General features: G+C 52.7%; 1 non-coding gene across 1 annotated transcript; it reads left to right on the top strand.

Moving 5' to 3' along the window:
- Window positions 1–7,159: 7,159 nt before the first annotated feature.
- On the top strand, window positions 7,160–7,241 carry TRNAS-AGA. The gene has a single exon. It is a non-coding gene; the product is annotated as a tRNA-Ser (tRNA).
- Window positions 7,242–12,368: the final 5,127 nt, after the last annotated feature.

Here is a 12,368-nt window from a genome sequence, read left to right as displayed (position 1 = left end):
ATTGGCTCAAACTTGACAGTGGTGGGGGATGGAAGCATAAAGGCTTCGTCCTCCAAACGACCCTGCCTGGTGTCCATCTGTATCTATTACCTCTTAATACCGGATTGTAAAAAATAGAGTGAGGTCATTTAAACATCATTTATTTTGCAGCTTCATTTACTGTGCTAACAATGTAGCATCCTGACACTGATACTTCTGCCCACGTGCCCTGTGGGTTGGATTCATTTTAGTGGGACGTGGGACATGTGGAGGATAATTTAAACTCTTAATTCCCTTACAGTTTCCCTGCAATATAAGTCTCTGCTGGTGCAATTTCTGACCATTGCACGTCTATTGTATTTATTACAATAGCACAAGTAAGTCACACAAGTGACATAGTCTAAGGGCTTGGCTACACTTGCAAGTTAGAGCACATTAAAGCAGCCCCGGGTGCCCTAACTCCTGAGGTGTCCACACTCGCAAGGCACATGGAGCACCTGGGCTCTGTAGGTGGAGCGCTCCTGGTAATCCACCTCCATGAGAAGCATAAAGCTCGCTGAGCCCTGCTGAAATACCCTGGCATCAGTGTGGATGACGTGTTGCATCACTGCACTGTGTTTGGCCTCAGGAAATGTCCCATAATCCTCTGAAGTCAAGTGCCCACTCTGGCCATTGTTTTGAAATCGGCTGCAGGCATGCGGATATCCCCTTTCAAAGCTCCGTTTCTGACAGCCGGCTGCTTATCTGCTCTGGGACAAAGCAACCATTAGTGTGGAATGCGAAAGCAGGAGGAATGGTGCCTTCATAGCCCACCTAATATTCCATAACATAGTTAAGGAAAATATTTCTCAATGAATTCTCAGTAAAAGATCAGAGGCAGCCAGTGTCCGCATCAGTCTACGAGCATTGGTATTTTCTTGAAATTTGTCAGACCAACCTATCTAACACCTAACACACATTTGAAGTTCTTCTTTTCACACTGTTGCTCATTCTCAGGTTTTGCTTTGTCTCCAGACAGATCCATTCTCTTTCAGGACAGCCTTGCTCTTTCTGTCTGTTTCACTCACTGAGGTGTTGGAGTAAACACTCCCTTTCCTTCTATTCTCAGACAAACACTAGTATTAAGTGTTTGCTACTGATGGGTCTAGAAAGCGTTTGTCAAGCAGAAGATGCCATTTCTGGGGGATTGTTCCCAAGATCCAGTACTTTGGGTTCAAACATCTCCCAGCTTCCTTAGTGAAAATAACACCAAGGCTTCTTTGCAATATACAAGAAGAAAGGAGCTTTTCACCCCAGATGGGACTTGAACCCACAATTTCTGGCTTAGGAAGCCACTGCCTTATCCATTAGGCCACTGGGGCCCTAAAGAGCAGTAAAAAGAAGGATGGAAATTCCCTCTCAGAATTGCACATTCCTCACATTCACTCAGAAGCCAAATACCCCATTTAATGGCCTTACAGAAACGTCTGCATCCCCTGGCAGTGAGGCAACTGGGCAGGTCGCTGACAGAGCTGAGCACCACCTTTCTGCCAGCCATCTTTAGAGAAGAACCCCACGCTAGAGTCACCCCTCCCTCCTTCAGCACCTCCACGGCTGTGGCTCTGAGTGGCAGTAGGATGATTAGGGGGCGAATCCGGGGCTGGAAGGGGGGTAAGGTCGGCCTGTAAGGAGTAACCAGGTGGGGCAGACCCAGGGGGAGGCTGTGGGCTGTTGGTTGGTTGTTGGGATCCGAGCTCTAGATCAAAGCTGCACAGTGACCTGACACCCAGGGTTATAGGGCCGATATAGTGACCCCCTTACTGGCCTCGGTGACCCCCAAACCCTTGTTACTAAGGGCATTGAGGAGTCTCTGTCCATTAATAACTTCTGGGAGCTCCCCAGCAGGCTGTGGGCGTCAGCCGCCTCCTGCCTCACAGGTTAGACTCTTGGTGCTGTGCCAGCCACCCCCTCGCTTGCAGGCCCAGTGTAAGAAGCAGGAGGCCTGGTGCTGGCAGAAGAGGGTTTTGATTAATCGAGCTCTGTGTTATGGGCACAGGACACTTCCACTCAGTAGCATGGCTCGGGGGGAGCAGGGGGAGCAGCTAAGGGCGTCGGGTTCCTCCGGTGGGGGTGTGGAGCAGCCGTTCGTTTTCCTGTTCGCACTCCTCTGTGGTGTGAAAATCGGGGAGGGGAGGCAGAAGCCCCACGTCCCTCCCGATATGACGCCCAGTGGGGGAAGCCAGGACAACAGGGTGGGGCGGCAGGTGGTGGCCAGACTCTCACCGCCAGGGTCTAGTCTAGCTCAGGGTCCAGCTCAACTTCCTCCCCGCGCCACTGGCCCCCAGTCCCCTTCCACCACCAGGTCAACCCGGGCACTAGGGCAGGAACGGGGTGAGGCAGCAAGTCAAGCTGAGCAAGGCAGGCAAAAGCAAATCTTGTCTTCATGGGCCGCTCCCAATGACGTCCTTTTTGTGTGCAACTGCTGCAAAAACATCCTGGACAGAGAAGCATCATACACAGAAATTTTGTTCAGTCGCATGAGCATTGGATTGACAATCTAAAGGTCCCTGGTTCAATTCCAGGCTTTGACAGGTACTTTTATCCCTCTTCGTGCAGGGGCAGCTTGTCCTCTGGAAGCTCCTTTACCTGAGGCAAGTACCTGGCTTTGAGCTCCCCAGCAGGACAACAGCGTGGGGGCTTCTGGCCCACCTGCAGGGCTGGCTTCAGGCTTTCTGCCGCCCCAAGCAAAAAAAATTTTTGGCTGCCCCCCACCCAAGCACTGGGCTCTCACCCCCCTCCCACCTGTGCCCCCCCCACACCCTCTGCTGCCCCAGTGCTGGGCTCTCCCCCCGACCCCACCCACACCCCTACTGCCCCGGCCCTGGGCAACCCCCCCACCAGTGCTGAATGCCCGCTCCCCCCTCGCCTCCAGCTGGTCGGGCGCTGGCAGGGTCGGGGTAAGCAGTGGGGCTCCCGGGCCGGGCCTCAGCCCAGAGTTCCTCCAGCCAGGGCTCCCGCCTCCAGGACCAGCTGGGACCTGGGAGGGCAGAGCTGGGGGACTGTCCCGGCAGGAGGCTGAGGAGCCGGGGCAGGGGAGCCCCAGAGGGAGTGGAGCCCCGGAGAGCGGGACACGGGCCCCTCATGGCAGCGCCCCGCCCCCTATGACCCCGCTGCTGCTGCTGCTGCTTCTGGCCGCCCGGCTGTGGTGTTGGGGGGCAGCCACCCTGCAGCACCTGGTGTCCCCTGCTTGGAGCCTGCCCGGACAAGCCACAAGTGTTGGACAGACAAAACTACACAGGAGCTTTTCAGGGGGCAAGACAAAGATGCCACAATTATTATGAGAACAGTGTGATTTATGACCAATAACTAATATTTTAATCCTTATACACACACATTATACCTAATACCTATACACACACACATCCATCAGATGTTCTGCAGCTGCTGCATAGTTACCAGTCCTGAAGATAGCTTGAGTGTGTGACTTGAGTTTGCAGCTTGGGTTCGTAGCTTGTGGCGGTAACTGGCCAGGAAAGCCGGGCACGAGGACGAGCTGGGTCTCTGTTGGGCCTGCACCGATGTCCTTCCATGTTGGCAACAGAATGTTACCCTCCAAAGTCTCCCATCTCACCTGTCCTTTTTGTAGGCTTTAGTTTGAATCCAGAGTCTATAGGTCTTGCTGTGTCACTGCCTCTGGGTTTGGTGATTGATCACTGGTCAATTGCAGGCGTGACTTTCAGCCCGGGACCTGGCTTTGATCTTCCTTCTATTGGACCTTTTCTTTTTAGGGTGGCCTCTCCTTACTTTGTTAGGGCTCTTGTCTGCATCTTCAGCCGGTGGATTTTGAACTTTATTTCATCAGGACAGGCTGGGGCTGGAGGTTGATTCCATCATCCATACATACCTCAGTCACACATCTAAACTAAACTAATAAGATTAGAGCAGGGTTTGCAAAAATTAAGGTTGGAGGAAGCTATTACAAAATGGAGTGAGCATTTTAAAACGGGGTTTGAATTACAATATGGCAAACAGTGAACAGAAGTTACAATATAGACAAGTGTAGTGAATGGTGAACAGAAGTTACATTGATAAAGTGAACAATTAAAAACAATTTCATTCATCAGTTTTACAGGGGTTGCAGGTCAGGAGTGAGGGTCATCAGTAGAGCTCTCAATCTGGAGGTCAGGACTGGGATAGCAGGGGCTGCGGGTCGGGATTGAGGGTCACCACCAGCGCAGTGACTGGGAAGCTCAGCGAGGAGCCCAGGGGGCTGCGGGTCAGGAGTGAGGGGCACCAGCAAAGCTGCGAGTCTGGAGGTCAGGACTGGGATAGCAGGGGCTGTGGGTCGGGAGTGAGGGGCACCATCAGAGCTGGGGGAAGCCCAGGGGGCTGCGGGTCGGGAGTGAGGGGCACCAGCAAAGCTGTGAGTCTGGAGGTCAGGACTGGGATAGCAGGGGCTGCGGGTCGGGAGTGAGGGGCACCAGCAGAGCTGTGAGTCTGCAGGTCAGGACTGGGATAGCAGGGGCTGCGGGTCGGGAGTGAGGGGCACCAGCAGAGCTGTGAGTCTGGAGGTCAGGACTGGGATAGCAGGGGCTGCGGGTCGGGAGTGAGGGGCACCAGCAGAGCTGTGAGTCTGGAGGTCAGGAATGGGATAGCAGGGGCTGCGGGTTGGTAGTGAGGGGCACCGCTAGAGCTGGGGGGAACCCAGGGGGCTGCGGGTCGGGAGTGAGGGGCACCAGCAGAGCTGTGAGTCTGGAGGTCAGAACTGGGATAGGACGATGGGCAGAGGGTGATTGGTGGATGGGCCCATCTCTCTGGTCCTCCGGGCCAGGGAAGAATGATGGGGTTGGAGTCTTGTTCTTCACATTCATGGTGCGAGTACAGAAGGTGCTGGAGCTCTGACCAGGGAGGGCATTAGGAACCCATTACCCTGCAGGGAAACATTCAACCGCTGATCTATACTCTCAACAGAGAGTGTCATGTATAGCCCAGAGCAGGAACAGTTTTTAATCTGGGGGTTAGTAAACTTTATCTCTGTACAAACACCACAGCTTAGAAACTCCCCACCCCCACTCTGTGTCACCAGAGCACAACAACAACTCTCCTTGGAGCACACACAGCTCCCCAGCTCCCTGCCCGTCAGTCTCTCCAGCGTTGCTCCAATCCCTTAAAGCAGAGTCTCAACCTCAATTTACCTTAGGGCCAGTGCCAGACCTCCAGTCCTCCCAGTGGGCCAATAATGTCACTCATACCGCCCAGAACCCGCCCCCCAAAACTCCACCCTCCACCTGCCTAAGGCTCTGGGAGGGAGTTTGGGTGGGGGGAGGAGGTCTAGGGTGCAGGCCCTGGGCTGGGGATTGGGGTGCAGGCTCTGGGGGGAGTTCGGGTGCAGAAGGGGTGAGAGGTTGGGCTCTGGGAGGGAGTTTCAGTGGGGGAGGGGTTCTGGGGTGCAGGCTCTGGGATGGAGTTTGGGTGCTGGGTGCAGGCTCTGGGCTGGGGCAGGGGGTAGCGGGAACAGGAGGAGGGGTGGGGTTGCAGGCTCTGGGTGGGAGACTGGGGGCAGGCAGGACGGGGCATGTGGGAAGGGGGAGGGGTGCAGGCTGTGGGAGAGAGTTGGGGGCAGGGGTGTGTGTAGGGGGGATCAGGCTCTGGAAAGGAGTTTGGGAGTGGGAAGGGGTATGTGGGGAGGGGGGGAGGGTGCAGGCTCTGGGAGGGAGTCAGGAGTGTGGCGCTTACCTGGGGCTCCAAGGCGGGATGGGCTGGGGGCCTCCGTGTGCCGCTGCCCCCAGACACTGCCCCTGCATCATCTCATTGGCTGCAGGGGTGCTCGGGGCGGGGGCAGCACGTGGAGGCACAGACCCGCCCTGCCCTGCCATGGGGAGGGGCCGGCAGCCACTGGAGCGAGCAGGCAGACGCTGCTCAGCTCCGCTGCACTGATATGGCCCCTGGGGGGGGGAGCGCCTGGGGGCAGCAGGTGGGGCCAAGGGAGTGACCCGGTCCCAAAACTGCTGGAGCCCCACGGGCGAGACCTGGGAACCAGGACTGCCAGCCAGACAAACACCTTTAAGAGGAGGCGTCCCTCTGCCTTTCAAAAACTGATCTTCCTCCTTCAGTTCAGTGACAGCCTGAATTGTTCCTTATCCCGGCAGAGCCAGAGGACTGAAACAGCAACATCAAACCCCTGTGTAGCTCGCAGGAATGGCCATAAACACTCCCTGGTATCTGAGGAGATGTTCAGCTTTGCCCTTGGTCAACTACAAGGCTAAAGGGAAAAGAGGTGGCACCAGATATAAAGAGTGAAACACGACACATCATAGTTATGCCCATGGTGGCTGCAAAATCTTTTGATGTACTTCTTCTTATCAGCAGTGTATTGTTTTCTCTGGAGCCTAGGCCTTGACCAAGAAATTTGTACCTTGATAAAATAATCAACTGCCCCTGGTGAAGGCAATGGACTTGACACCCACTGGGGTGTCCCTACACAGGTACAAGTACTAACAACAGTGGCTGCCTTTTAGCCATAGATTTTAATCAGGGCAATAAATTGAAACAAACCCCTGTTAAATCATTTCCCAGCCCGAGTCCTTCACCCACATTCCCTAGAGCATTGGGCCACCATGTGGATGTTTCATTTCCGACCTCAGGTTCACACAGAGACAAAATTTCCTTTGCACAGATCCATGAACAGCAAAATCTTCCTGTGTCTCTGGTCTGAGCCAGGGCATTCGATTCCAGTGAACCCTTCTCTCCTGCAATGGCGATGGTCAGACAAAGGGGACGTGGCACCTGCATCCCTGCCAGGGAGATATTGGCTCGGCTCTTTCTTTCTGCTGCTGTTGTTAGTCCATTAAACATCAAGGGTGGAATGCAAGGCTGAGTTCATGCACCAGCCCTCAGTGCCCCCGAGAAATCCTGCTGCCTGCTATTGGAACGATGTGCTGGAGATTCGACTAGGAAAGGGACTGTCTGAATTGTCAGAGTGGGGAATGAACAACAATCTACAGCAATGTCGTTCACACAAACACACTCTCATCCTGCTCCAGCTGGAAGGGAAATGGGCAGGAATTCTCGCTGTTCAGCCAAGGACACACTTACACTAATGCAGCCATGAGTGTGCTGGGGGAGCTGGTCTGAGCAAACAATTTGAAGTGACAATTCAGTGAGAACAGAATCCTCATGTAGTGAAATGCATGTACACCAAGTAGTTGTGGCCGAGTGGTTAAGGCGGTGGACTAGAAATCCATTGGGGTCTCCCTGCGCAGGTTTGAATCCTGCCAACTACGCGAGCACTGTGCTATTGTTATTATTGTAGTCTTAGTACCTGAGCATCCACAGTGCGAACTGGAGCTAAACCTAGTTTCACTCTGTCTACACTTAAAAGGCTTCTGTGGCACTGCTATAGCACTTTGGAATAGACAGTGACTGGAGGGATTTTCCCATCCCTGTAATAGCTACATGGACAGAACAATTTTTCCTTTTATTTAGCACTATCTAACCAGGGCTTAGGTCACCTTAACTCTATGGGTATGGGGGGGTGGGTTTTGCACACGCTGAGAGATGTCGCTCTGCCAGTTCAGTGCCCAGCGTACACCAGCCCTTAGATCCCTCTTGGTATTTCAGTGCAGGCACTGACCTGTGAGAGGAAAACTTCAGCTCACAAATACACAGACTGAATTCCCCACATTTAATCTCGCTGCACTTTCCAGAAAGTCACAAAATTCAATTCATTCTTGCTAGGACAGAGAAAAAATAAGTGACACCAAGTTTCTGGCTTGGTTAAATAAAATTAAGTGTTTAATTAATATAGTAAAAATATGTCCTGATTCCTCTAACTAACACCATAGCGTGAAATAGGAACAGAGACAAATCTTGTCATTGATGACTAATTTCGCAAATGATCTTCCCATTATTAATTTCCATGCTGCCCCCATTGGAGGTCTGGGCACTTCCAGTGTCATTGCTCTGCGTTCTCCTTCCCCTTAGAATTGTTCTCGGACATTCGCTTTCCTCTGCAGCATGGGGCAAGGGGTCACTTGCTGGAGGATTCCCTGAGGTCTTTAAGCCACGATTTGAGGCCTTCAATAACTCAGACATAGGTTAGGGGTTTGTTACAGGAGTGGGTGGGTGAGATTCTGTGGCCTGCATTGTGCAGGAGGTCAGACTAGATGATCATAATGGTCCCTTCTGACCTTAAGTCTATGAATCTATGAATCTATTCCCAAATTTGGAAAATTGTGCAGTTCAGAATATGAATAGTGACCCTGTCTCCTTCCTGCACCTGCTCTACATTGCTCCACAGCAGCTTCTCCACCTGCAGAGTCACCCCAGCACGGCAGTGCAGCCGCCCAGGGTTCAGCAGGGGCCCCTGGCAAGGACAGTGGGTGCAGCTAACAGCCCGGTGTGCCTGGCAGTGAGGCAGCTGTAAAAAAGCAACACCCCCTCCCAGAAGTACAGAGACTGAATTCCCCAACTTTAACATCATGACCCCCTGTAGAAAGCCACACGTGTCAGTTGTATTTTCACAGGGAGATGCAAAAATCAAGTGACACCAATTTTTAAGTTGAGTAAATAAAGTTGAGGAGATAGTTATTAACCTCACAAAAATACACTAAAGATCCCTCAACATAACACCTGAAGGTGAACTATGAACAGAGACAAACCTTGTCAGCAAAGGCTCATTTCCCAAACGATCCTCAAAATGTTACTAATTCCCACACCTCCTCCACAGGAGCTCTGTGCAGTGTAACTGTTCTGTAGGCAGCTTCCCATTCAATGCTGTTGTGGGACATTCCCAGGCCTGGACATGTACGAACGATAGAATTTAAAGAGCAAACCTGGCTCCCCGCACCAGGCGGGATTTGAGTGTTTTGTCCCTGTCACTTAGTCTTTGTCAATAGTACAGATGCCAGGGGCAGGACTCCAGGCTCTGCTTGAGGGATCCTGGCACAGGGGCTGGGGGGAGAAAGGATTGTAGATTCTCACCTGTGCTCTGGAGAGGAGGTAATAAGTGAAGGGGGCATTTTTGACTCTTCCCCTCCTCAGTGTCCCAGGGCTGGAATTCTACATTCCACAGGGGCAAATGAGGGGGTGATGCCACTTGGTTAATCATCATCAAGGGTCTACAACCTATCCTGAAGGACGATCCCTCACTCTCACAGATCTTGGGAGACAGGCCAGTCCTTGCTTACAGACAGCCCCACAGCCTGAAGCAAATACTTACCAGCGACCGCACAACAAAAACACTAACCCAGGAACCTATCTATGTTACAAAGCCCGTTGCCAACTCTGTCCACATATCTATTCAGGGGACACCATCATAGGACCTAATCACATCAGCCACACTATCAGAGGCTCATTCACCTGCACATCTACCAATGTGATATATGCTATTATGTACCAGCAATGTCCCTCTGCCATGTACATTGGCCAAACCAGACAGTCTCTACGTAAAATAATAAATGGACACAAATCACATGTCAAGAATTATAACATTCAAAAGCCAGTTGGAGAACACATCAATCTCCCTGGTCACTCGATGATAGACCTAAAAGTCGCAATATTACAACAAATAACCTTCAAAACCAGACTCCAATGAGAGACTGCTGAATTGGAATTAATTTGCAAAGTGGACACCATTAAATTAGGCTTGAATAAAGACTGGGAGTGGATGGGTCATTAGACAAAGTCAAACTATTTCCCCATGTTTATTTGTCCCCCTACTGTTACTCACACCTTCCTGTCAACTGTTGGAAATCGGCCGTCCCGATAATCACTACAAAAGGTTTTTCCTCCTGCTGATAATAGCCCACCTTAACTGCTCACTCTCGTTATAGTGTGTATGGCAACACCCATTTTTTCATGTTCTCTGTGTATATCTATATCTATATCTTCCTGCTGTATTTTCCACTGCATGCATCCGATGAAGTGGGTTTTAGCCCACGAAAGCTTATGCTCAAATAAATTTGTTAGTCTCTAAGGTGCCACAAGAACTCGTCTTTCTTTTTGCAGATAAATGAATGGAGGTTAAGTCCATGAATGGCTATTAGCCAGGATGGGTAAGGAATGATGTCCCTAGCCTCTGTTTGTCAGAGGGTGGAGATGGATGGCAGGAGAGAGATCACTTGATCATTACCTGTTAGGTTCAGTCCCTCTGGGGCACCTGGCATTGGCCACTGTAGGTAGATATACCTACGGGGTTGGATGGACCTTTGGTCTGACCCAGTATGGCCATTCCTATGAAGGGAAGGGCAGAGCCTTGCAACAGAGTTTCTGTAGTGTAGTGGTTATCATGTTTACCTAACCTGCAAAAGATCCCTGGTTCAAAACCAGGCAGAAACATGAGGGCTTAATTTTCCCAGCTTCTCCTGCCCTGTCCCTGCTGTTGTAGGAGCAGCAGTGATTTCTATGCTCAGAAGGTCTGTTATACTTCCCCTGCTCCCACTTTTGTCTCCTCTCCCTCTCTGAATGCCTGTGAAGTGGCTTTTCCCCTCCCGCTCCCCCCTGGAATGCTCCTGGGATGAATGGGCTGGTTGAAGAGCAGAAGAGCTTCCAGGTAGACAAGGTGTCTGGGACGCTAATTAGGCAGCGATCACACATCCAGAGCATGGACACTGCCCAAGGTGGAGTGTGACCAGCCAGATGCAGCCAAGTCATCTCTAGTCACAGGCCATGAGGTGCAGGCCCTTAAAAGGGGAAGGGGCCATGTGCTCAGGAGAGCACTCACAAGCTTGTACCTCCAGTGAATGCCCTTTGCCCGGACCGCCTGGCCAGTGGTTCTCTGCGTTGTATTTCATTGTGCCTCAGGAAGACTTACCTTCATCACACCGTTCATAGCTGCGCTGTGGGACACTTACCTTGCAGAATCCTGACATCTCCAGTGCCGTGCCTGTCCTGGGAGCGTGAGTATGCGAGTGCGAGTGTGACCCCCCCCCCCCAGCTTATTTTGAGCTTAGCTGTCAGTATAATAAATGTGCTGCTTTCTGCCAAACTCTGGTGGGTCATTAGTCCTCCCTACGCTTACTAGCTGGCCCAATTTTGGGTAACACCTGCGATAACTCCAACCCCTGCATGGCAGAGGGAGGTGAAATGAGCTGGGAAAAAGCCTTGGCATCAGCAGGGGAAAGCTAGAGGATCTGGGCCAGGCACCTTTTGAAGCCTTGTGGCTTGGTCTCCTCTGCCCTGGCAGGTTGGCCTATGGAGGCCGGCTCTTCCTGCTGCCTCCTCTGGGTGACTTGCCAAAGGAGGGAGTGAGGCGGGAATGGGGCAAAAGAGGAAAGTCGAGCTGAGGAAGGCAGGGCAGAAGCTAAGCGCCTCAGTGCGGCTAAGTGGGGTTAGTAGAGCGTCACCAGTCGTTCTGCAAAGCCTGGGGAGGTGCGGTTGGCTGCTGGGAGGCAGAATCCTGTGCCTGCCTCTTGGCTTCCCAGGGATGGCTACTTGCAGCCCAGGAGAAGAAGGACGGTTCTGGTGAAAGGAAGACAAGCAAAGCTCTGGCAGGAAATTTGGGTGCGGGGTGCGGGCTCTGTGCTGGGGGAGGGGTTTGGGGTGCAGGAGGGGTGGCGCTTACCCCGGGCACTGCAGCTCCCAAAGTGACCTGTACACAAAACCCTGCGGCAGCAACTGCTAGGTGAGCAGGGCCAGGGGGTCTCTGTGCACCGCTGCCTGCAGGCACTGCCCCCAGAGCTCCCATTGGCCAGGATCTGCAGCCAATGGGAGCCACGGAGTTGGTACTCGGGGCAGGGGCAGTGCATGGAGACACTACCCTTGCGCCAGGGGATGCTGGGACATGCCAGATACTTCTGGGAGCGGCACGGAGGGACGGAGGCAGAGTGGGCAGGGTGCCACCTTAGTGCTGCTGGCACATCTCTGTACACCCATTGGGGGGAGGGGAGCAGAGGGCCTCCATGTGCTGCCTGGGGTAGGGGCAGTGCACAGAGCTGCCTCCCCTCCCACCAGTACTGGATTTACCATGGCACAACTGGTGCCATGGCGCTGGGCCCATGGTCCAGAGGGTGCCCAGCCTGCTCTTCTCCGCCCCCTGATCTCTTCTGTGGGGGCAGAAGCTTGATGCAGCCTCTGCCGGCAGCCAGGCTCCCCTCCCCCGGGTCTATTACAGGAGTGGGTGGGTGGGGTGTTTTCGCCTGCAAGGTGCAGCAGGTCGGACTAGATGATCACACTGGTCCCTTCTGACCTTAAAGGCTCTGAGTCTAAAAGGGAAGTAAAGGGAAAAAAATTAAAAATCAATAAGACGTAATACCAGGATGACTCCACAACAGCTCACTGTATAGTCCTGCCCCTTTCTTTCTCCTCTGTGTGTTTAATGACCTGCTGGGACTTGGGACATTGATTCTCTCATTCCCTTGCTAAACTGATACAATATGACTGAAATTGAACCAATTCCCAACAGAGAAAAC

This window comes from Mauremys mutica, unplaced genomic scaffold (assembly GCF_020497125.1).
Source record: "Mauremys mutica isolate MM-2020 ecotype Southern unplaced genomic scaffold, ASM2049712v1 000750F_np12_subseq_52377:182968_obj, whole genome shotgun sequence".
NCBI lineage: Eukaryota > Metazoa > Chordata > Testudines > Geoemydidae > Mauremys > Mauremys mutica.
The sequence above is the reverse complement of the archived record's forward strand: the minus strand, read 5'-3'. Positions and strand labels throughout refer to the sequence as shown.